The sequence below is a fragment of the Pelodiscus sinensis genome, chromosome 1 (genome assembly GCF_052426305.1).
Source record: "Pelodiscus sinensis isolate ZL-2025 chromosome 1, ASM5242630v1, whole genome shotgun sequence".
Classification (NCBI taxonomy): domain Eukaryota; kingdom Metazoa; phylum Chordata; order Testudines; family Trionychidae; genus Pelodiscus; species Pelodiscus sinensis.
This window is the reverse complement of record NC_143052.1, coordinates 234,879,999-234,905,908: the sequence shown is the minus strand read 5'-3', so window position 1 is coordinate 234,905,908 and position 25,910 is coordinate 234,879,999. Positions and strand designations below refer to the sequence as shown.

Below are 25,910 nucleotides of genomic sequence, written 5' to 3'. Positions count from 1 at the left end.
TGTTTTTAAATTTAATGTCATACACTGTAAATCATAACCTAGTAGTTAGATTAAAATCGTATCTGAGATAAAGGCTTAGAACTCAGATGCACCTTACAAGTGCTAATTTTCAGTTAACATGAGTTATGGAATATTAATCACTTGAAACTACTCTGGGGGTATGTCTACAAAGTGCGGCTATTTTGTGATACTAGCAGTATCCTAATATAGTTGCCCTGAATCTTAACAAGCTGCTCGTTACTTCAAAATATTTTTCTAAATAATGGGCACGCTATTTCGGCATCCTTGTAACCCATGTTCCTCGAGGGTTAAGGGATGTCTCAATATAGCGTGTAATTTCAAAATTTGGCACTGTGTAGATGCACCAAATTTCAAAATAAGCTATTTCAAAATAGAATTGAAATAAGATATGAAATTTGCATAGTACAAATTGTGTATCTTATTTTGAATTTAGGGTACTGTGTAGATGTACCCTGGCTGTCTAAGCCTACGTTCTGAGGAAAACTATAGTGACATAAAATTTAATTTACTTGTTCAAGTATCCTGCTTGTTACTTCTAATTTTTGCCATCTTTTAATGGATTTCTCCCTTTAGCATTCATTGAACTATGACAAATGATCAGGTATAGTTTTAGGGTTTTAGTTTTAGTTTTAGGTATAGTTTTACCTGTCTTCGTCAAAATTGCTTCACGAAGTAAATAACATATATAATCAATGTTAGTATTAAAATGAGATGAGAGACTAAGAAGAGTACTGGTTATTCATATCATTTGCTTTCATTGCAATTGTGTCCATTTCAAAATGATTTCTAAAGAGATTAAGACAAAAATACATATGATATATTTTCTCACAAGTCAGCCTCTTATAAAAAGCCAATAAACATACAAATGTGACCATTTGTGACAAACAAGCAAGCTTACAGGCAACATTTTCAGCAACTTTTCAGGTTAGAAAAGCTTACATGCAAAGTTATTTACTTATTCCCACAATCTAAGAACTAGGGTTCATCCAGTGAAATTAATAGGCAGCAGGTTTAAAACAAACAAAAGGAAATTTTTCTCCACTCTGCGCAGTCAACCTGTGGAACTCCTTGCCAGAGGATGTGGTGATGGCTAGGACTTTAACAGGGTTCAAAAAAGTACTAAATAGATTCATGGAGGTTAGATCCATCAATGGGTAGGATGGGTGTCCCTAGCCAGGATAGGTAGGAATGGTGTCCCTAGCCTCTTTGTCTGGAAATGGGTGATGGGAGGGGTCATGTGAGGATTATCTGTTGTGTTCCCTCCCACTTGGATATCTGATATTGGCCACTGTCGGCAGACAGGATACTGGGCTAGATGGATCATTGGTCTGACCCAGTATGGCTTTCTTATTTCTGTTATATGTACTGTTAAAGATTTGTCCTTTGTTTTGGGGAAATTTCATATTTCATCATTGTCCCCATCAGATATAATATTTTAGAAGCATGCACCAGTCAACTCCATTTTTTAAGAATAGGTCTTTTAGAATCCAAGTGATAAGGCAGCAAACCAAGAGAGATCCAAAAAGCATTCACTTTCCAACATGAGGGAAAGCACATTCTGTAATTTTTCCTTCTTTTTTTTTCTTTTTTTTGTTTTGTTTATAAAATATTGGCAGACCATATGTGAGTTTTCTTCATGGTGTACTGAAGTTTGCCAGGGTAAAGTCAGAATCCTCCTTTGCTGGTTTCACATCTTCAGCTGATGTAAATTGGCATAGTTCCATTGATTTTTCAATGGAGCAATGCCAATTTACACCACTTATAGGTTTGGCGTATTTTCTCTCTTTGGCCTGAATGGCAGGGACTATATCAAGGCAGAGATCATTATCTCTTTTACTCTTATTTGAGAGGTATAGTGATTATTTAGCTGCTTTAATTTTTCTGCCTCTCATATTGGAAAATGAATGCTTTTTGGTTCTCTCTTGCTTTACTGCCTTCTCATTGGGATTCTAAATGGCCTATTCTTCAATGAATGCCTCTTTACATTTTTAGGAAACCAAATCTCTATGAAAGCAATTGCTTTGTTTCAGCCAGTCCCCTCAGGCCCTTCAAATCCTATGATTATTTTCGCTTAGTGAATTATCCAGCAATTCAGAGCAAAAGTGAAGTGATTTTTTTTTTTGGCCTTGAAAGTGATCAATTTAGACTTGAGTAAGATTTTCAGTAGCCACTGGAATGGGTCAACTGCACAAAATACCATTGCACTCACATATGTATTTCAAATTCAAGTAATGGCATGTGCTGCTGACAATTCAGTCATGCCATTCCCTTGTTTTTCTGGAGCAAATACATGCTTGGATACCCAAATGAAGGAGGTATTTGAGGAATAACAGAACCATGTGCCCTTGTCTGGCTCTTTCAGATTTTCTCCTTTGATGTGTGTGCCGCATCCTTAGGATTAATTTAAAGAGAAACTAGATAATTTCATGGAGGTTAGGTCCATAAAAGGCTATTAGCCAGGGGATAGAAATGGTGTCCCTGACCTCTGTTTGTCAGAGCCTGGAGAAGGATGGCAGGAGACAAATCACTTGATCATTGTCTTCGGTCCACCCCCTCTGGGGCACCTGGCGCTGGCCACTGTCAGCAGACAGACTACTGGGCTAGATGGACCTTTGGTCTGACCCAGTATGGCCATTCTTATGTTCTTATGTTCTAAGTTGCAGAAATACCAGTAAAGAGCCACTTAGTTTTTTCCATTTCAATTTTGGCTTCAGAATTTTTCACCTGTAAAATAATTTTGACCTGCTTGGTATCCAGTGAAGTTGCAGTGAATTATGTATTTTCCGAACTTGCCTCATTTTGTTCAAAGAATGGATACTAAATTATGTAGTCTGTGATCCAGTAGACATTATAGAAACTTACTGGGATGATTCTGGAAATTAACTGTCCAATTCATAAAATTACAAAAGCAGTGGGTGAATAAGACAAGATGTAATATGAAATTTAGTAAGTTAATACCATGTCACATGCCTTTTTAGTTGCAATCAGATTAGCTGCTTAGATGCTGGTAGACTGGTAAATGGACAAGATACTATCAATGTATAAGAATTTTTCATTTTTAGTGACTTGGAGGGAAATGTCTTTTGGGGTATCGCAGACCTTTGTGAGGATTTGGAGATGGAATCCAAATATTGAGAAGATGGTATGGCCATTTCATCTGACAAAGTTTGAAGTCTATTGTTTTAAATATTATTCATATACTTTTTTGTTTTATTCTATGCTAGCATTTCCGTCACAAATAGAGTAGAAAATGTTTCTATATTTTCTGTCAGTGCAGGGAGATGTATTAACCAAATTTGATAGATTATCACAGCTTCAAGTCCTGGGGCTCTGGTCTTCAGTATCTTGTCTCATCCATTTTCCATGCATATTGGTTCATCCCTTCTCTTTCTTCTTTAATATTTAAGCTCTTGTAATTTTATCATATTTCTCAAGATATTTGGGAATTTTAAGAGTCTCAATGTATTTTTTATTTCTGCTTTCAACATCGCAACATTTTGCCCTCTATCCAAAATGGCCATTATTTCCTGTTTCTGTCAATAGGACTGATGTCAGAGATGCCCTCAGCATAATAACCAGCATGTCCCTCTTCCCTTTGCAGAAGAAAATGAGGCTCTCATTCTCTCCAATGGGGCTGAAATTAAGCAGGTCTCAGGAGATGACAGTCCCTTAGTCACCATGTGAGGGCCAGGCAGGGGTCAGAAGTAAGGCTGTGATGGAAGTTGGGAAGAGGAACATGTTAAGAAATAAGACAGGAAATTGTGGGGAATGCAGGGAAGTATGGAAAGCAGAAGCCAGACTGAGTCCTTGTCTAGGCTTGAATGATGTTGTAGTGTATTCATTTTTACCAGCATGTATTAAGAGACCAGTTCAGAAAAGGCAGTGTATTCTTTAAGGGTACGTCTAGACTACCGCGTTTTGTCGACGGAAGTTTTGTCGACAGATACTGTCGACAAAACTTCCGTCGACAAAGAGCGTCCAGACACATTGAGTTCTGTCGACAAAGCAAGCTGCTTTGTCGACAGAACTCCATAGTCTGGACGCAATGTTACAGGCAATAACACCTTCTGTCGACAGAGTTCGACATTATGTCGACAGAACTCAGCGGTAGTGTAGACGCTGGTATAGTTTTGTCGACAAAAGTCCATTTTTGTCGACAAAACTAGGTAGTCTAGACACACCCTAAATAACATGTTAATGTGATCAAGTCGAGGGAATTTAAATTGAGCAGTTTAACTTATGTTAAATAATGCACACTGCTTTTGTATACTAGATTTTTAAAATGTATTAGTTCAATCATGTTAGCTGATCTATTTTAACCTGCCTTTTATTCCAGCAGGGAAATTGGGGTGCAAAAGGAAATTGAGGGATCAAAGGGAAATGTGCAAGTAGGAAAAGTGTGAAAGGCAGAAAACTGTGGTGGAAAAGAAAGGGAAATGTGTGAGCTAAGTGAATATAGGGAGTAAGTAGGAGATGAGAGACAGGGGGACCTTGAATTGGGCAGCTGCCTACCCTGTCCAAGTAGAGAAGGAAATAGAAAGGGAATGGTAGTTCCCTGCATCACAGGGAGTAAAATTGGATAGGGTCCATCTTCTTTTAGAAAACATTTTTCTGTAGGCATTTGAGGTTTTATTTTGAATTTGAGGTGCTTGTTCACAAATTGGGTATATCCTCTAAATGTGAATAAATCGGAAGATGAAAAATGTGATTTTATTTAATTAAAAAAAACCTCATGATTTTGTAAGCAATCTCCTCACTTTCTGAGGTCTGAGTTACAGTTTTTGAATGCTTGAGTTTGGCAATACTGTTGTGTCCCAAGTCTGTTGATAGCTCTAGCAACTGTGCTCGCTTTCACATTTACCAGTCTAGAGGACCAGTCAGCTGGAAAAATGAACAGATGATAAAGCAGTCAAAGTTAGGATCAAGTGTAAAACAGAAAATAAGAAGCAGTGTAAGATGAAGTGTGTCTCTTCTGTTGTGGTACAAACTCTTCTTTGATATATTCTTGGAGGTTTTGGGTGCAACAGGCCTCATTTGGCTGTGGTACAATTATAATTAACTGGAAATAAAAGTACCTGAATACTGATTATGGACCATTACTTTTCACTATGTGAAAAGGGTTGATTTTTAATGTAGTCCAATACCTCATTTAATATTGTTAATCAGATATGGAAACTTTCAATATCTTGACACAAAGTAAAGCTTATAACATTTTTAAAAAATTGTTTTAATGAGACTATCTTGGAGAGACTGCATGCATAAAGGTATCGGTTACTCATTCAAGATATTAGACTTTAGGAATCAGGTTCATCAGTGTTAATCAGAATCCATACCCAACCTCCTGGTCCTTTCAAAATTATGATATTGCTCTGCATAAATGATGGTCTCTCATCTCAAGTACTGCTGTTTCACATTTTGTATTTTACTGTAAATTACTTGTGAATTATATTACAGTGGATAAAAACTTAATGTGCTGCACAGAAGAGCAGAGAAATGTGATACCGTAGTATAGAGGAAAAAAGGCAAGAAAGGAAGAGCCTCTTATTTCTTAAAAAATTTTATGCTAGAAAAAAACATAAAAATTAAAATGACAAGTAAGCCTTTGTATTTGAATTGCATTTTAAATACTATATTGTAGTCTGTTAGTCTTTATTATTATGTTGAAAACATGAGTTTTAAATATGTATTGCCCTCTGATAACTCTGCTTTGCTTAGTAGTGTGAAACCAGAAAATCCAGGAATTCTGTTTGAGAAGTGGCTACTAATCTAATGGTGTAAAGGGCAGTTTTTGTTAAATATGTGAACATATTTATGTGAAATTCAGATAACAGCATATTTGGAACACTTTTTTATTCCTTTTCATAAAGTTGCTTACACAATTTCTACAAAAGTTATGCATAATGCACTACATGGTGAGTTCCTCATTACATTTTTCCTCACTGCTTGGTCAGGCAAACTCCTAGGCTACGTCTACACTACGAGTTTTGCCACAAGAGCCTATACGAATGAAGCACGGATTAGCGTTTTCTCGCGCTTCATTTGCATACTCTCTTCCAATCCAAAAACAAGCAGTGTGGACTCAAAAAAGCAGGTATACCGATCTTGTGCAAAAAGGAAACGTCCATACTTGTTTTTGCACAAAAACCCCTCACACAAAAATGGATCAGAAGAGAGTATGCAAATGAAGCACGAGAAAATGCTAATCTGCACTTCATTTGCATAGGCTCTTGTGGCAAAACTTGTAGTGTAGACGTAGCCCTACTGAAATCACTGGGCGTTGCTTGAATAACAAACTCACTGTGATGGCGTATTGAAGTAATTACTTGCCACATTTAGAGCTGGTGATTTTTTTTTTTGCCAGAATATTTTTTTCAGCAAAAATGCATGTTTATCGACACACAGTATTTAAGAATTTAGGTCTGTTTTGTTAAATTTCCTTAAACCCTCCCCCCTCCCGCCAAAATATCTGAAAAAATTAAATATTTCCTTTGACTTTTTTGAAACAAACTATTTTAATTGAATCACTTGAGGATTACAGGTGCTATTCATTCCCTCTGAAGCATCTGACATTGGCCACTGTCGAAAGACAGGATACGGGGCTAGATGGGTCAATGCTCTGACCCAGTATGGCCGTTCTTATATTCTTTTGATTTTTTTTTTTGGTTAAAAATAACTTTTTATTTTTTGAAACTATCTTCAATTTTGTTTTTTAATAACATTAACACATGCTCAAAATTGGAAGAAAATGTTTACTTTCAAGAGAAACTAAACGTTTAGTTCCACCCAATGTTTGTTTCAGAATTGTCAGTGAACTGAAGCATCCATTATTCTCTCCATCGTCGTCTCATCAGTGTCTGGCAGCAGGCACTAGCCACCATTTTTCAATAATTCATGCTAATTATGGATGTCATGAGGTAAAATTTTTTCTCAGTGAGTTTTATTCAAGGATGTTGAATAAAATAAAATAAAATAAAACAGTAACCCCCCCAAAAAATTAGACAACATATATGCATGTGAGGAAAAACTTAAATGTAGCTACATCTCATCTAAAAGCAATGTCATGATTGAGAAATGGGCAGTCAGAGCTAGTGGTCAAAGTGGGAATCAGGCTAGGTTGGGTAGTCTCAGAAGGCAGAGTCTGAGACAAGCAGAGGGAAAACCAAGTCAGGTGTCACAAGACAGGTAGAGTCGGAAGCTAGAGTCTGGGATCTCTTACATGCAAGGTCTCAAGCAGAGAAAGGGAAACAGTCTGTTTTATTGCTCAGACAGCTCCCTGTCATGGCCTTCTAGCTTATGTGCTGGTGCCCGCTAAAGAGTGGGTTGTGAAGAACTGCCACTCAGATGCTGCTGGCTGGTACTTCCTGTTGAGCCTACCCTCACAGGAGTCTAGCTCAAGATTCTTGTGGTGATGTGGAGGTGTCAATGGTACAGAACTCCCATGAGTCTGACTTCTAGCCTGGCAAGTCTTTAAAGTCGAAACTCCAGTACACAGTAGATAGGAAAAATTGTCATAATCAATACTTGTGCTTTCACTATAAAGACTGTGTATCAGTCAAGAAAATGGAAGATACTCTGCATCAGCACAATGAGATGCAAAGGTCTGAAGTTTAATTCAGGAGCCCTGGTTCTCTGTGTAAGTGGTAACTTCAGGGAAATAGTGGAACACCATTCTCTTCTTCAGTACCCCCACTTAGGCTATGTCTTCACTACAGGGTGGATCTATGGTGCATGCAAGCGATCCATCAGGGGTCGATTTAGCGAGTCTAGTGAAGACCTGCTAAATCGACCACAGATCACTCTCTCATCAACTCCAGTACTCCTCCAGAACAAGATAAGTTAGGGGAGTTGACAGGAGAGTTTCTTCTGTAAGCCCAGCCACGATGTGGACCCAGTGATAAGTAGATCTCAGCTACATTGATTTAAGCTATGCTACTAATGTAACTCAAATTGTGTAGCTTAGATCAGCTTGTCCCTGTAGGGTAGACCTGCCCAGAGTCCAGGAAACTGATAGTTTTGGGAAATGAACCACAGTTTTTCTCCTCTGAAGCCTGATGTTTTGAGTGATGTCTCACCAGGCAGGAACGAAATACAGATGAACTGTGGAAGGTGTTTTTTGGGTCCATGCAATGTGAACACATTTAACAATAAATCAGTAATTTTTTTAGATGATTTAAGACTTGCTAAAAGAGGTTGAAAACTTGATTCTGTTATATAATGAAATTAAGTGCGGTGTGAGTTTAATAACAGTTGTCGATTGTACTGAAGTACTGTAGGGTTGGGGATCAACAACAAAATACATACAACTTTGTTCAGTGATCTGAAACAGCCATAAATTTTAGTCCATTGAATGCATGTATAGGGGATGTATGGAGATTTGTATTTTTACTTAGGAGAATGTACTAGTGCAGATTACAAAAAAGGAATGGGCAAGTGGTGTTGGAAATCTCAAACACAGGGTGAACCAAATGTAATAAGACTATTGTATGGGTAATCCATTGTTTGGTTAAGATAAGATAGCTTTTATGAATTCCTCTTCCAGGATCCTGCAATCAGTGATGCATATAGTAACTTTACACCTGTGCAGGCTCATTGAACTCAGTGTTACTAGTGCATAGAGTTAATTTGGCAATGTTTGCAGGATTGAGGTCTTGTCTTCTAAGCTTTTATCTGATTATATATTATAGTGCTCTTTATTTTTTACTATTTCCATTCCCAACCAAACAATTAAATTAACCCTTTGTATAAAATAACATTCTTCTGTGGGAAAATGCTACATAAATATATTTGACATCTTTGCAAAATCAAGAACTATATTGCTTTGATTCTAAACGTTTTGTACGTATCCCTTTCCATATAGTGCGTAATCTACATTGGTTGTGATGGTGAGTTACTTGTTATTCCTCGTTATTCTTTGACTAGTACAATAATCACTGTAGGAGAATCTCTGATAACTGGACACATAAGTTATGATTGTTGAGGGACTTCCTTAACTTATGCAGCTTCTTGCCAGTATTTTCCCAAGTTTGTTTTTTTGTATTTAATGAAAGACATATATTTTGAGCTTTGCAACAAGGGTCTCTTTTACTCAACTCCACTTGTTAGTAAAATTGATCTTTCCTACAGATACCACCGGTTCAAAAGGTTTACATTTTTAGGATGAGGAAGAGATCTTAATGAATGTTAGAATTCTATATTTTATTAAAAAGGGTGCATTCTGTCTTTTCCTCCCAAGTGAACTGGATGGCTTTGCTTTTGTGAATAATCTAGAAGCAATATTAGGTATGTGAATAGAGTTCCGTTATACAGGATTGCAATGCTTTCATTCTGCATAGTAAGCTAATAACAATGTTGATACAAGAATTAAGATTTCTAGAACTGGAAAGCCAAAATTTGGTAGAATTTTTAATCAATCTGTACTGCTTGATATTAATGGATGAATTTAAAAAAATTCTGACTGCCAAATATTATCTAATAAACCTTTTAAAGAAATATATCTTCAGACTACTTGCATATTGTTTTTTATCTGCTCAGTTAACATTCACTGTTTTAAATAATTGTAAATGCATTGGGATATTTTAAAATTTAACACAAAGTATCAGGACATGTATCGGGAACCACGGCCATTTAATGCAATTAAGTAGAGGCTACTTGTGGATTTGCATAAGATTTAATACATCATTGTTCTCCAGTGAGCAGGGTTCTCAAGCTCCCATTTGTACCTGCTCTGACACTTAAGAACATAGATTTAAAAAAGGGGGTTGGTGTGTAGGGTCTGCGGCTCTTACTACATTTAAAAGGCAGAGGCACAGAGGGGAACCCAGGGTGAGTGAGGACTCAAGCAGTCTCCACTTGTACCATTTCCACTGCTATGTCTCTGCCTCCCTTCCCCCCGCAGAGATGGTGCTGGCTTCCGGCTCCTCCCAGCACCAGTTCCTGCTCCCCCTTTGCAGCCTCTGATACAGAGGAAGCAAGGGTGGGAGGAAGCAACAAGTCAAGTAGTGACTCAACTACCCGATAAGCCTAGGGCTTGTTGCTTGCAGCCCTACCTTGTGCTCATATGTACATGAATGTGTGCAGAAGAAAGCCCTAAAGATGGTCTGGGATTTTTCTAAATTATTCACCAAAAAGGTTTCCTTAATTTGGTATACAGTTTCTTTTCCCAGTCTTTAATTATTTAGAGGAGGTCTACTCAACTTTGGAAGCCTCGGGCCACAATGATAGTCACAGCACATGCCAAGGGCCTCAACATAAGTGTGGTTGCATATACATGCAAATAGCTTATTTCACATTGATGGGCATGTATACAAAGATTAAGGCAAAACTACACAACACACAAGCCCCATTTAAGTGAGTTCTGCTGATATTAATAAAATGCAATATTTACCCAATTTCCACCCATGTGACAGTACTTTTAATGAGAAATGACACTCCAGGAATGTAACTACTAAAATGCATATCAACAGAAGACCATTATATTGACTCGCCGTTGTGGAGCGTGTTCCCAGTGGAGGCCATGTTCAAAGGACCCAACCTACCGGCCACGTGTTAAGCCCAGACTGCATAAACCCAAACTGAGCCATGGGCTGCAAACAAATGGGTTGTGGGCCGCATGTGGCCCGCAGGCAGTATGTTGAGTAGCCCTGATTTAGAGTAACATGAAGTTGCTGTCACTGAACATATGAGCCACTTAAGGTCAGATATGATTGATGAGCCAGAGAACCAAAGGAAAATGTGGAGGGCTGGAAAGAGCACTGATAATTTCAACCCAAGAAATGACTGATGTGTGCCATTTGATAAATGGAATTAAAAAGGTCAGCTCTCCAATAATCATGGTTAATGCATCCAGTGGAGTCAAACACCATTTATTGTTGGTCATACATTCAGTTACTGTTAATGAAAACAAAACATCCCCAATATTTTCACAACTTATTGATCTTCCACGTCTTAAAGTTTCATTTGCTTAGTGCTTCAAAATACAGAAGATCTGTCCATATGGTATTGCAAAACAGCTTCCCAGAAAAGCAATTAACAGTTATTCTGAAGAAAAAAAGTTCAGAAAAGATAACAACATAGGCATCTGATTTCCTGTCATTCTTGGTTAACTTTGTATGAAAAGGGATAGTTTCCAAATTAAAGCAGACACTGGCCCCGTCCCAAGAAAAATGCATCTGTAAAAACGTATGTACGTTATGTATCCATACAGTTTCAAAATTCTTAATTGTATTTGATATATATAACAATTTCATGTACTGAACCATATTATTTCATGCATTAAAAACAGAATGCAAGATACTCAAGTTATTGTATGGAACAGCATACTAACATTTCCTTCTCTACTCACAAGAAGAAAGAGGCAATATTTGCAGCTGCAAAACATTGCTATTTCAGTGAGAGAAATATACAATATCATTCCTGCTGATCAAGTTATTACAGTTACTTTAATTTCTCATAGCAAATATTAAATATGTAAGCAAGGTTTACTTGTGAGGGAAAACAAATGTAGAAACTATGAAGGAAGTGGAGCTGAAACACAGATTCCAGATTGTTGAGGTCCAGCATTTCTAGCTGAACCAATCTGTTGGTAAAAATTGCTATTCATATCCTTCTGTATTTTCTGCAAATGGCTGTAATGGAGGTTTGTGTGATGAAAAGATTATATCTTGTTTCCATCTATATACTTGGCCAACTACATGTTCAAGAAGTGATAGAATTTAAAAACGCATCTCTGTATTGTAATTTTTTTTAAAGTTGTAGTTGATTTTTTTTCTTGTGCATCCTGGAGATTATTTTAGTTCAAATAGCTACAATACCATCTATCCAGAAAAAAAATCTATTTTTGCACTTATATATTCCAAAAATGTTAGATATTCTAACATATTTATATTTGGTGCAGCTAGTTCTGTGTATCATGAGAACAGGTAAAGAAAGTGTTTTTTTGATTGACTATGCCTGACTAAAACCCATGATTAAAGAGTAGATTTGGCTAGAACTATAGGTTGGCACTCATTTTCTTTTCTCTTGAAGTTTGAATTACATTCTAGAGGACAAACTGACTCAAGGAAATACATCATCTTATTCATTCCTCATAGAAGTGCCAGTCTAGAATCAAATCATGTCACTGAAAAAATGACACGGAACTAGTAGCAGTTTTAGGGGGGAAGAGAGCAAGAGTGAGGTCTTGAAAATCATTGTAAGCAGAAGGTAGCTGTCAGAATGGGCAGAAGGACAGTTGGATAGTTCATGCGCTAGTCTGGAATTGGGAGACCTGGATTTAATCAGCGGCTCTGGATTTAATTAACTGCTGTGTGTGGCCTTGGGCAAATCAATTAGACTCTGTGCCTCAGTTCCCATCTGTAAAATGGGAATAATGACTTCCCTATTAACTAGGGAATTATCTAACTTAAAACACGCAGTGCTACCTACACCAAAGAGAGTGGTTCTCCCATCAGCGTAGGTAATCTATCTTAAAAGGCAATAACTAGGTTGATGGGGGAAAGGGGGATTCTCTAGTGGCTGGATCACTTCTACCATCAACCTAGTGCTGTCTACACTAGAGTTACATCTGATTAGGTGAGTTATGTGCTATGAATTTTTCACACCTCTAAGACACATAGTTATAACAACCTAATTTTCTGTTGTTGATAGGGTCACCATCAAGGTACCTCAAGAATAGAGGACAGTTGCAGTTAGTGCATAGGGGGCCTGGGCAGGGGGTTGTGTAGGGATTCAGGAGTCAGAGCTGGGAGTGGAAGGGTGGGTGCAAGGGGGAGGGGGTAAGGGCACCATTTTGGGAAAGTGGGGGGCTGCAGTCACACATACTAAGTCACTGCTGCTCTTCCTTTTTCTCTGACTCTTTCTATGTATTTAAAATATATAGATTTTATTCAACGGCAAACTGAAAAATCCATTATTCACACAATCTGTAGTCAGATTTCTGTGTGCAAGACCTGGTTTGTAATGTTCCCTGCCACCCTTAATCCTCCTGCATATGGGGATATTATCTTCAGAAGTACATTTTTCAGCTCACTTTTCCCTTTCCACACAAGAATGAATCCAGAACGTAACTGTCAGCCTCCCCAAATTCTTACTCCGCTCTGTTTCTCATTAGCTTCTGCCATAGGATAACCCAGTCCCCCAGCTAGAACCCCACTGGAGAAATTCCAGAGCTTCAAAGCTGCAGGCTATTTTTTTTTTTTAAAGATGTGTTCTATTTCATGAGTTTTTCCATGGGAATGTATGAAAAAGAGACTGTTTTGGTTGACATTAAGTAAATTCAAGGTGATCAAACACAAAGGAGCTGTACTTTTACCTTTAAGTGAAATCCTCACAATATTCCTTACCTTTCAAAACAGAGACTTTGGAACACAACAGTAGTGTTTACATCCTATTCCAAGGAGAATGTTGCAATCAGCTATTTCTTAGCCTTTTTGTATAACAAATGGCATGTATATTTCATGTAACTTGATGCTGTTGTATAAATCAAGAAGTGACTAGTGTAGACTGACTCCATATAACATATAGTTTCACAATTCTATAAACCTTAGACTATAACAATAATCCTCTTGCTAGGGAACAAAAGGAAGATATAGTATCAGCTGTCATGTATTGGGCGTGTAATCCAATACTCTCATTAAGTCATCCAAAATAAATTGTATTATGAGAGGAACTAAAATGGGGATAGGTGGTAGATGTAAGCTCCTTGAAGGCAGATGAGGTATAAAATAGGTTTATGCAGTTACATGCCAAATACCTTTGGATTTTCACTAAAACATATTGTATAATATCACAAGCCCATGAAAATTAGTCCTGTGCACACAATTAACTTTCTTGTTTTATGTCCCTTAGTTGTTGGGCAGACTGTATTAGTTTTGCTAATGCTTCCATAGGTATGTAACTTGGGCTATGTCTAGACTGCAGGCTTCTTTCAGAAGAAGCTTTTCTGGAAGAGATCATCTGAAAAAACTTCTTCCAAAAGAGAGCGTCCACACTGCCAAAGCACATTGGAAGAATGATCTGCTTTTTTGAAAGATACACTGAATGGACGCTACCTCACATTTAAACTGTGATTACTATGGATGGAGTGGCCACCAGCACGCCCGTGGTTTTTCCTCTTTCCTCCTTTTCCGAAAGAACTCCCTCTTCCCTGCCCACACATGCCTTTTTACGAAAGAGCACTTTCGGAAAAAGTCATCTTCCTCGCAGAAAGAGGATTACCAATGCTGGAAAAACCCCTCTGTTCTTTTGATTTTTTTTTGTGAAAGAATGCTATTGCAGTGTGGACGTAATTAAAGTTTTTTTAGAAAACAGCCATTTTTCCGAAAAAAACCCCTCTGTAATGTAGACATACCTAGTGTGTGTAATATATGTGGTAGCATTCTCTTTCTAAGTCTTGGAAAGAAATTGTTGGTGGCCTATGCTCCCATAAAAGCTAAGGACGAAGAAGATGATTCTCTTTCTATTTGAAATATACAAGATTCTTTTCTAGTTAGATATTTGACCATCTATGATGATATCCTTGTAAGGTCTCTTCCAGATCTATGATTCTATGATTCTATGATATCCAGATAATCTTCAAAAAACGAAAATAATATTATTAACAACAGCATTTAGCCAAGGCTCTCAAAGTGCTGTGTAAGAATTAATTAATGTGCAATACCTCTAAAATATGTTATATTCATCCCAGTTACAGAGTAAACTGAGGCACTATCAGGTGCAGTCACACAAGTGTCATAGCGAGGAATAAAAATAATCAGAGTTAACTTCCAATTCCATGCTCCAACTTTTCCATTATAGATTTACATAAAAATAGAGTCAAACATAAAACTCTTCCCTAGCCTTCATCTTGGCAGTGAACATTACAGAAAAGCGCAAGGAAAGGATTAATGTTATACTTCAAATTCATTGCTGTCTTATCACCATATTTCTCGATAAAAGTAGCTCTTTAGGTCAGTGAGACAGAGACAGTTCCCGTGTGGCTATGTCACTCATGGTTTACTTCTTCCATGTGAATTATTCACTGATCGTGTGCCTTAATGGGAGTTTTGCCATTGCCTTAATTGAGAGCAAAAGCAGGGCCTAATATGAATGAATGTTATTTTCATACATAGTAGAAACTTCTTTTGATGAGGAAGATATTGCCTGAGGGAAGATAATATGCTTACCTCATTTTTTCACTTTTTTATTTTTATAGTTTTTGTTCTCGAAACAAAGATGTAATAATTCTGATTGTTCCTGATAGAAACTCATTTGTAACAGTAACACAGTATGAAGATCAGTTGCTGAAAATGGCAGTTGAATTCAGAAATCCATTTGAAATGCTGTACTGTATTAACTGGTAACTTTAAGTTACATCTCCAGAACATCAAAGGAGTTTTCTTACCAATATTAGATGCTTGATCACCTTGTGTATGTCCTAACTAAGATATTTTGCTTTCTTGTTCAGAACTAGTTTCTCACTGAACCTGAATGAATAAATTCACATTTGATTTCATGATGCATGTACATTAGGAATTATGGCATATATCTTCACATAACATAAAATGACCTCAGTAGAAAAGAAGCAATGGCTTTAAAATGCAACATTGAGGTTTAGGATGGACATTAAGAAAAACATTCTAACTATCAGGGTAGTTAAACACAGGAATAAATTACCTAGGAGGTTGCAGAATCTCCATCCCTGGAGATATATAAAAGCAGGTTAGATGAACACCTGTCAGAGATGCTCTAAATAGTGCTTGGTCCTGTCATGAGTGCAGGGGACTGGACTTGATGACCTCTCAAGGTTCCTCCAATTCTACGAGTCTATGATTTTAAGAGACTGTAGAATACACTGAAAGAGGATTTCTTAGATATGCTGATGACTACTGTGTAAAGATCAAGAGATGAAGAGCTGACTTTTAGAAAGTGCCACTAAAATTACTGCTACAAATCTTTGAAGATTTGATAAGTAGCAAATCCAATTGCCTGCTGTGTAATCTCAGAAATCTGCTTGGCAATTTACAAGTTGAACCGCTAGTCCAGCACTCTCTAGTCCAGCAACGTCCGTGGTCCAGCATGATTTTTGTTAGCTGTATGTCCACTTATCATGAGTTTGTACAAGTTTCCTGTGGTCCCATAAAGTTTGTTTACTGCCACCAGTCCTGGCTTTCAGTGTTCTGTGCTGATATTTAGCTCTAATTTCCCTTAAATCTCTTCTAAGAGCAGAGAAGTATTGGTAATGTTGCTAGACCAGAGGTGGGCAAGATGCGGCCCTGGGGCCAAATCCAGCCCACCTAACACTTTGATCATGGACTGCATCTGGCTGCTTTCAATTTATATCCTGTTGCCCGTGCCACCAACTTTCCAGATGGTGGCTCAGGCAGCATGATCCTATTTAAATGGCTCACAGCTCACGATCGTGGCACTACCCTTGTAGGAGCTGGAGACACAAGCCTTTTAAATAGCCGTAACAGTCTCAAGCAGCTTCCAGGCAACACGGTAGCAGCAGAGCCAAGAGCTGTGAGCTTTTTGCTGTGTTTTTAACATAACTCTGGGGGGAGGCAATTCCCCAGTCACGTTCCTTCTGCCAAAGGTCCCTCCTTTCTGAGTACGGAGTCGGCCCATGACCATGTACCAAAATTAAGTGGCCCTCCTGCAAACATTATTGCCCACTCCTGTGCTAGATAATATCGACCTTCTGTAGTTCGGCAAATTCTCTGGTTTGGCACCAGTCAGTTCCCGAGGGTGCTGGATTAAAGAGGTTCAACTTCTAGGTCCACTCCACATGGGACAGGGCTAGATGCAGGGATTGCCCAGAGGTGCCAAACCTTGCCTAGAATTGAGCTCAACCCCATGAAAGTTACCTGCATGACACCATGGAGCAGGTGGGGCCTGGAAAGGATCATTGAATCCACTGCTTCTGCATGAATAATTTTAGAGTAAAATATTTATTTAAATAAATCAACTAGAGAAATCAAACACGGTTGTACTAAAAGCTACCTTCTCATGTTTCTTGGGTAATTCAACTAGTGAACAAAAAAGGATTTTTCCCTAGATATATGAGAGGGTCCATTTAATTAAAAATATATAAACCCAATTATTTCCCTCCCTATTTTAAAATGGTTATGGACATTAAGCAGATAATATGAACAGGGTGACTTTAAAGTAGTCTGTGTAATATGAAATACAAAGCACAATACAATTACCTTTAAAATGGTAAATTGTAAAGCTATTAAAAAATTATTTCTGCCTTCCAGGTGTGAACTTTCTTTTAAATTTGATGAAGTCACCCTCTAAGCTGTTAAACTATTATCAATGAGCAGACTGTGCATTTTCGAATACTTACTGTGGAATTGAAAAAGACTCCATAACGTTCCTTTAGTTTGTTCATCATTTTTGTTTGATAATTGTACTAAAATCAATGACAGCTATGGCATATAGAAATTGGATTGAAGAAAGTATAAATATAGTCAGCAATTTAGGCTGTTCTTCCTCAGTATGAAAATGTCTTTGGATAATAAGTGGATTCCTATCTAAATTCATGAGTTCTTTTATGACACTTTGGGTTAAGCCTGAAATAGATTAATCTTTTCCTGATAAAGTTTCATAAGCTGTAATTTCTCCAGTGACCACATTTAATTGGATATTAAATAAAGTGCTTATCTTTACACCAACAGGTTTTATAGCCTGGATTTTTTTTTCTGAACTATATTTCACAGTTTAAGTAGTAAGCACACACAAATGTTTATTTAAACCATGATTATAGAATATTCCTCAAAAAATCCTTGCAGACAAATATAGTAAGTTTATTTTACTTACTTTGTTACATGCTATTACTTCTTGCAACTTTGTGAAATTTATATTTCAGATTATGAAAGCTGAGCAGAGTCAAGTAAAAAGGATGATACCACCCAGAGAGCATTCTGAGGTGGTATTTGAAAACAAGTCTTAAGGAAGAGGTTTGTGCTTAATTACACTACTGAACCAAACTATCCAAAGGACAGACCTCTTGGCTTGCTCCTTAAACTCTTCCTCCTGGTGTGACAACATTATGGCTGCTTTTGCGGAAAAACTTGCCAGCTGTCTACACTGGCTGCTTGAATTTCCGCAAGAACACTGACGATCTCATGTAAGAAATCAGTGCTTCTTGTGGAAATACTATGCTGCTCCCGTTTGGGCAAAAGTCCTTTTGTGCAAAAGGGCCAGTGTAGACAGCTTAGATTTGTTTTGCACAAAAAAGCCCCAATCGCAAAAATGGCGATCGGGGCTTTTTTTCACAAAAGAACATCTAGATTGGCACGGACGCTTTTACAGAAAAACGTCCGTGCCCATCTAGATGCTCTTTTCCGCAAATGCTTTTAACGGAAAACTTTTCCGTTAAAAGCATTTGCGGAAAATCATGCCAGTCTAGACGTAGCCTATGGCTATTGGGGTTGACAGTGAGTAGCTGAAACGCCTCCAGGTAGTCAGTCCCACTGTTAACTTTGTATGTGGAGCTGATGGCTGTATTGCCTATATGGGAGTTCCTGTGCCTGTGGACAAGAGAATTGCTGTATCACTCTGGAGACAGACCAAGAACGTGGGAAGCTGCTTCCTGGTAGAGGTCTTGTGGCCTGTGGAAGAATAAAGTGAGAGACACTAGTGTATGTATGTTTTTCAATAAAGCAAATTATGTTGACCAGTGAGTAGGATTACTGAGATAATTGAAGGCTCTCAAAATTGCTAAGGACTCTCAAACTGTGATGGGCCTGTTCACGGAGCTCACTTTCCAGCTCCTTGCTTCCTAAATCAGGTGAAACAGATTTGTATAGTAATTGCATTCTATGCTGTGATCATCCAGGCCGTAATGACTCTGAGGATGCCAGCACAGATCATGCAAGAGTCATGATGCTAGAGTATTACAGAATGTGATCTTGTACAGGAAGGGTAAGTGGTGATACTAGTTCCCCAACACTGTAGGGACATTTAATAGTGTTTCAATGCCAAATGTGACCATCCTTTGTGGCCATGGCTGATGAAGCCATGCCCAGATGATGGTGATGTCAACAATGATTTTCTACATGAGGGACTGCATAAAACAAGAGTTATTTTACTTCTCAGATTTGCCATGAGCCCTGTAACTTCTGCAGGCCTTTTCTTTGAGCCAGTCATTGGATAAGACATGCTAGGCATGCTAGCACTGTTGTACAGCCCTTTCATATGCCTTTGTGGCAAAAATCAGAACAAGATTGTGAAGGTTATTCACCATCAGACTGAATTCCACAGCATGGATATATTGGGCCACTTTTTGTATGAAATGTTGTTTCCCTGGACAGATGTGCAATCTTGTTTTTTTGAAATATAAACTTCCATTTTTAGATTTTTCTCTTTAGAGTGCTGTTCATTCCCCTGCCTGTCACTAAATTCAGCTAATAAACTCTATGCAGCAGGTATTATTTCACCCAGGGCTTCAGGATGATGGTAAATCATTTTTTTCCCTCAGACACATTGGATTTCAAATAAAGTAACAGTGTTAGGCCAAAGAAAGAGAAGACAAATCCTTTGGATTTTTTATGGCTAATAACTCTAGATTCCAGGGTCATTTTGTGCACAAAGGGATGTTACTGAATGTTCCTGTGGATGCCTGTGACCTAATCTACCAGTAACCACCAAAAGTGTTGACCACTATGTTGTCAGGCCATCCAAGGTGGTGACAAATGATTTCAAGACAGGCTTACGAGATGATGAATGTTCTATGCAGATTCAGCAGAGAAATATGCACTACCTGGGTCTCTGGGGCATAAGTTCTGCAATGCCTGAGATCAGAGAAAGATAAGCTATAGTGAACTTGTGTATTGGCTTAACTTACAAGGTCCAAATGTAAGTGGGAAAAGGCTGTGGAACACTTGATACCCCAACCTAATTACCTAATTAAATGGATTTGTGAATTGACTGTAAAATATTTTCATGGGTTATTTTTAATTGAAATATGGAAATCATACTTGCCATTGTGAGGAAACTGGGCTGAGGAGAACAGTTACACCAGTATAACGACAAAAGCAACATGCGTGCACTTCTAGCCACAGAATTGTTTCCATAGCCATAGGGTTCTTCCTTCAGCCATTTCAATCGTCTAGCTCTACTATAAAAACCTTGTATGATGACTGAATGATGTGGTTGTCAGATCACTTCCTCATTCCTGCTTTCCTTCTTTTCAGATATCAATTCATCCAGTTCAAATTCCCTGCTGGCCACAAGGTTGAGTTTCAGTGGCTGGTTTTGAGTGCCTTGCCCAGCAATGCAAGTTATAGGCATTTAAATGTGTAGGGTTGCTGATGTAGCCAGAAAAGCCTTCTTCAATAGGTTGGAGACCAGGCACATAGAGTAACACCTGCATTCCATGGCAAACTACACGTTCTTCTAACAGCATTGAGTTAAGGGGGATGAGCCCACTCTTATGGTTACAGCAAGTATGGGTAGGAACTGCTTTTGCATGTATCTGGAGAATCATGTTTATAGCTGGTTACAAGACTAGAGCTGTGCAGCAGATGTGTGAGAAGGCACCTGGTTAAATATTACTAACTAGTAACCAGTTATTAACTGTGTTCTATGCACTTTTAGTCAGACAATCCCTTGGCCGATTAGAGGCATGGTAAAAAGTTGGTGTGCAGATGTGAGGTCTGAATCTGTACACTGATGTCTTTTTACCTCACACCGGCAGTGTAAAGTGTGCCTTAAAGTGTGTGTGGCATTTATGTAAATGAGAATCAGGCTTCTGGTCGGTAACTCTCCTGTTTCTCTTTCACTGAAGGACTTGACTTGTAATGAGCTCGTTCAAGCCTTCTGGCCGTGGAATATGAGAGATTAATTAATCTGTTGTCATTGTACAGATGTTAACCAAGAGATCAATATGGTTAAAACATATGTGGTTTCTTGGATTGCACCTGCTCTGGAAGGGGAAGGGTCAACCTACTGCAAAAACTGAAGAAGACCTCTTTGAACCCTGCTTACTGTGTGGAGTGCTGGAAATGTTCAAGAAGAGGTGAATTCATATGAATGGATTCACCGCTCAATGGTAGCTCTGCAACTAGGAGTTCTTTCAGAAATGAAACTAATGATTAGATTAATGTAGTAAATATATTCTGCATTCAAATAATCCATGGACTAAATCAGCATAGCTCCACTCATGCTGAAGATCAGCTACCATAAGAGATATTTGGACCATGAACTCATTTGTAGGATTGATGTACTGGGTGGGGTGCGGATGCATCTGGCTGGCCCCCTTCACTAGCACACATTAGCCAGGGGCATATTACTCCTGAGGAAATTCTGCACCACTATGCAATGCAGAATTTTGTAGAAATTAACATGTTTGCAGAACTTCCTATCCTTCACAGAAAAGGGCTGAAGTGCTGCTAGCTACTGCTAGGGGCCTCTGGGCCCAACAGAGCCCAGCTGATGCACAGAAGACATTGTTGGCGGGAGGGAGTGGGAACTAGAGAGTTCCAGGCAGGTGAAATTCCCAGTCTGCCCTGAGAGAAGAAGATGGCAATGTGCAGGAAACACTGCAAGTCTGCAGCTGAGTATCAGTCTGTCTCTCCCTTTGAGTCCCTGGGCTTTGGGGAGAGAGTGGGACTGGGTGTCTAATAACTAGATATACAGACAGTGCAATTCTTTGCACATTGGTTCCCATTAGAAACTTGGCATTTACCACTTGTAGGAAATTATAGCACTAATAATGCATTAATTAATTGTACATTGTACAATATGAGACTGATTTTCAAACAGTGGCTTCCTTTTGGAAACATTCAATGTTATCCTGTGCTATGAACACATCTTCCAGGCATTAGTACCTGTGCATGCTGAAAACAGAACTTACACATTTAAACTCTGTCACTTGAATATGAAGGTGTTAGACTTGATATCAATTATATGCAGAGTTACTGGTGCTTGAAAAGGGCACAAGCAGATGATTTTGTTTGTGCAACTCTGCTCACATAATGGAGGCCAGCTTGGAGTCTCTTTTAAAATAAGGCCTATGTATATTATAGGGTTTTCAACATTTACTGAAGTTGCCAAGCTCTGTTCACCATCTAAAACTATTTATATTTAATTCTAGACACGAACATGTATTAAATGAATGTATTCACTAGGAAAAAACATAATAGCATATTGAATGATTTAACATATGCCTTAAAACAAACCCTTTCTTGAAATTACCAGCATAACTCCTTAATTATCCCCCAATAAAATTGTTCAACTTATGTGTTTTGCATTTACAACCTATTTCTGTAATTGGCACAAATTTCTAGAGAGGAAACAGAAACTCTTAGAATTCCCATGTCTTTGTTATCCAAAACACTCTCAGAATTTTGTGTGGCTCATATTATGCACGTGCACCAGTTATAGGGATTGAGTATGTTTTATATTTCATATTGGTAAACTCATTTTACTTTTCTGTGTTTAATGATATACGTCTTAGCTTTAAAAGGGTGACATGATTTCCTTTTAACTAGATTGTGCCACATGACTTTTCAAAATGTGTGGCTAAATGAAGCAGCAATAAATTTAGTGAATTTTATGATTAAAAGGAGCCTTTCTCTTGTTTCTTTAAAAAATGTAATTTATATACAGTAGTCCTGCACTACAGTTCAGAAAATGATTGGAAAATTCCATTTTATAGGATAGGATAGTAAATTTTGGTGCAGAATTGAAATGTGGCTCTACGTGGTATTGTATTTCATCATTCACTGAATGATTTTGATGAGCAACAATTGAGGATTAGCATGTAAACTGTTCCCATTGTTTCATATTTAAAAAGTGAATATTTAAGAGCAGAAAATGCAAATTTGTTTCAGTTGCCTGATGCACATTTTTCAGTATGTAAATGTGCCACATCTGTGTATTTGTTTTGCTGCAGACATAACCAGCAAGAGTTTAGTGATGAAATCTGTTCTTAATTATGATAGCAGCTGTTGGAGGAGTAGCCATTTTTTTCCTCCTGATGTGAAGTTGCCTGATTTACTTGTTTTTCTCTGCATTTGATAGGGCTGCCAGTGCAAAGAGAGAACTCTTTGTGAGTGGTTGCTATTTGTTTTCTGTGAGAGCCTAGTGCAAATTGACTAAATCTGCATAGCAGGCTAGTTTTCTCTTTTCCCTTCCTGCAATGCAAGCTGTTGTACCTCTGCTCCAGCACAAGAGGCCTATAAAAATACCAAACAAACGAGTGAGCTGTTAAGTGCTCTGGCAAGTATCTTAGGCAGCAGTTCATGTACATTAACTATGTCTTACTGATGACGAAAAATGTTGGATGCTAGATCCAGGACATATGGTATTAACATATTTTTTTTTATAAACAGTTTGTAAATTAGATACCTTTTTCTTCTCCAATTCTTTTTTTTCCTTATACAAAGCTACCAAAGTTCTGAAATTCCTAAGCCCTAAGCACACTCAAGTTAGTTTAATGTATTTGCTCCATTTTCTGATGAATATGAGGGGGGTTTTCAAAAGGTGGTATAAGAAAGTAAGTTCTTGTTTGGAAATGATGAATCTCATTTTCATAAATGTACTTATGATACAGAGCAGTGGCAACTCAACTCTGTAAAAAAGTATCATGTCTTTTGCATTTTAAAGAAAAACTAGAGGACTGTACCCCCTGCTCACTGCACCTTCCAATCTCCCTCTCTCTGGGGGTAGGTGTCTGGCAGAGGGGAGGGTGCAGGAGCGGGCTGGGGTAGGTGTCTGGCCAGGTGGGCGGGGGGAGGAGCAGCCTGGGAGTGCAGGGTCTCGGTGGAAGGGATAAGTGAGGGGGCTGAAGATATATAGGGTATGTCTAGACTACATGCTTCTGTCGGCAGAGGCGTGTAGATTAGGCTACCAGACATAGGAAAACGAAGCGGCGATTTAAATAATCGCCGCTTCATTTAAATTTACATGGATGCTGCGCTGAGCCGACAAACAGCTGATCAGCGCGGCATCCATGTAAATTTAAACAGCTGTTTGTCGGCTCAGTGCGATAGTCTGGACGCTCCCCTGCCGACATCAAAGGTATTTGTCGACCATCCAGGTAAGCCTCCTGGGATGAGGTTTACCTGGGTGGTCGACAAATACCTTTGATGTCGACACCCGCGCATCCAGACTATCGCGCTGAGACGACAAACAGCTGATCAGCTGTTTGTCGGCTCAGCGCGGCAACCATGTAAATTTAAATGAAGCGGCGATTATTTAAATCACCGCTTCATTTTCCTATGTCTGGTAGCCTAATCTACATGCCTCTGGCGACAGAGGCATGTAGTCTAGACGTACCCGAAGTCTCAGCTTGGTGGTGAATGAGGGGGATGGGAGTACAGGGACGGGGAGGCTGTGTGGCTTCTGCCCTGCCTCCCCACCGCTTGGAGCACTGGACTGGGGGAAGATGAGAGGGAGGAGGCCAGGCCGCTGAGGGCAGAGGGGTGACAGGATGCAGAATGACATGTTGATATCACTCTCTTGTCCTCAGGAAAACAAAATCTCACCCACACTCACACTCACACTCACACTCACACACACACAGCGCAAATTGACTGGAAAATGAAAACTGAGTTCAGAGAAGACCTGTTTTTATTAGTTGCAGAAGGGTAGCCAAGTTAGTCTGTAACTGGAAAAACTTAAACAATGAATACTCTTGTAGCCCCTTAGAGATGAAAGCTCATGATACCATCTACATTTTTTGTTAGTCTCTAAGGGGCTGAAAGACTATTCGTTTTTTAACATTTTCCTGTTTTCATTAGTAAAACTTTTGTATTAAGCCCTCAATTTTCAAACTGCTTATCCCCACACAGACCAATGATTAATTTCACATATAGTTTATTTCACTATCATGGGCCTTATTTTGGAATTCAGTCAGTCCTAGTCTTAAATTGACATCATCCATGCTCCTTTTGGGTTCTGAACATCATGTAAGTCTTATCCCATACCATAAAAGTCATTGGAAGCTTTGCCATCAACTTCCAAGAGATACAGCAAATCAAGTCGTATAGATTTGGCTTTTTTTTTTTTTTTTTTTTTAAAGAACCACTTGCCACTATCTCCAAAACAAGAATACGATGAATATATCAAACTTTCACTTTAAAATATGAGATTGTTTGCAATCTCCCTCAGTAATATCCTATCCCTAAGTAATATCTTATTACTTATCATTTTGTTATCTCACAAATCTTAGTGGGGGAGGGGGTTAATGGAAAGAGCTGCAAAACAGTGAGCTTAGGAATGCAAGTCAACTTCATTTTACTTGTTTATAAATTAATGATAAATCAAAGGTTAGGTACTTAAAATAGCAGATGAATTATGGTTTGAATTTATAGACTTTGTAGTTTAGCACGTAAAGTATGTGATCTGCTTAGTTTGTCTATGCAAATAATTAGTTTACAGCAAACTGTAATCCTGACTAGCTTGCCACAAACTAACTGTCCACTGATAGTTCCTTAGTGCACTTTGATGTAGTAGTCTTTGAAATGACTAGATTAATGAACTGTTAATGCACATCAGCAGAATCTATCTGGTCAGTTAGTTCGGGGCCGGCTAGTGTAAGGTAGAGTAACACTGCAGTTTGCCACAAACTAAATGTCTGTATAGACAAGCTTTTTGATTCTGGGGTGATGTGCAAATTGAGAACTCTAAAGCAGGAATGTAGGTATTGTTATGATTTCTTAATTGTTGAGAAAGTTTGGTCTTAGCTGGGTTACATACTTTTCAAAAGAGAAATTAGAAAGCTGCGTTGGCTACACTGAGGATTTCGGCCACTGGTGATCAGCGGTGTTATGACTAAACTGGCACAAACCATCAGTATAGATTTGCAAGAAGCTACAATTTGCATTGCTGCAATTGCTGCCAACCAAAACCAGGGTAAAATACATCTGTGCAAATCTTGGTTTATGCTGTGGCTTTGTGCCAGC

General features: G+C 38.5%; 1 protein-coding gene across 3 annotated transcripts in view; it reads left to right on the top strand.

Annotated features, from left to right (window-relative positions):
- Positions 1-25,910, top strand: part of AFF3 (ALF transcription elongation factor 3) — a 456,198-nt gene that overhangs the window by 74,039 nt on the left and 356,249 nt on the right. The window lies entirely within an intron of this gene.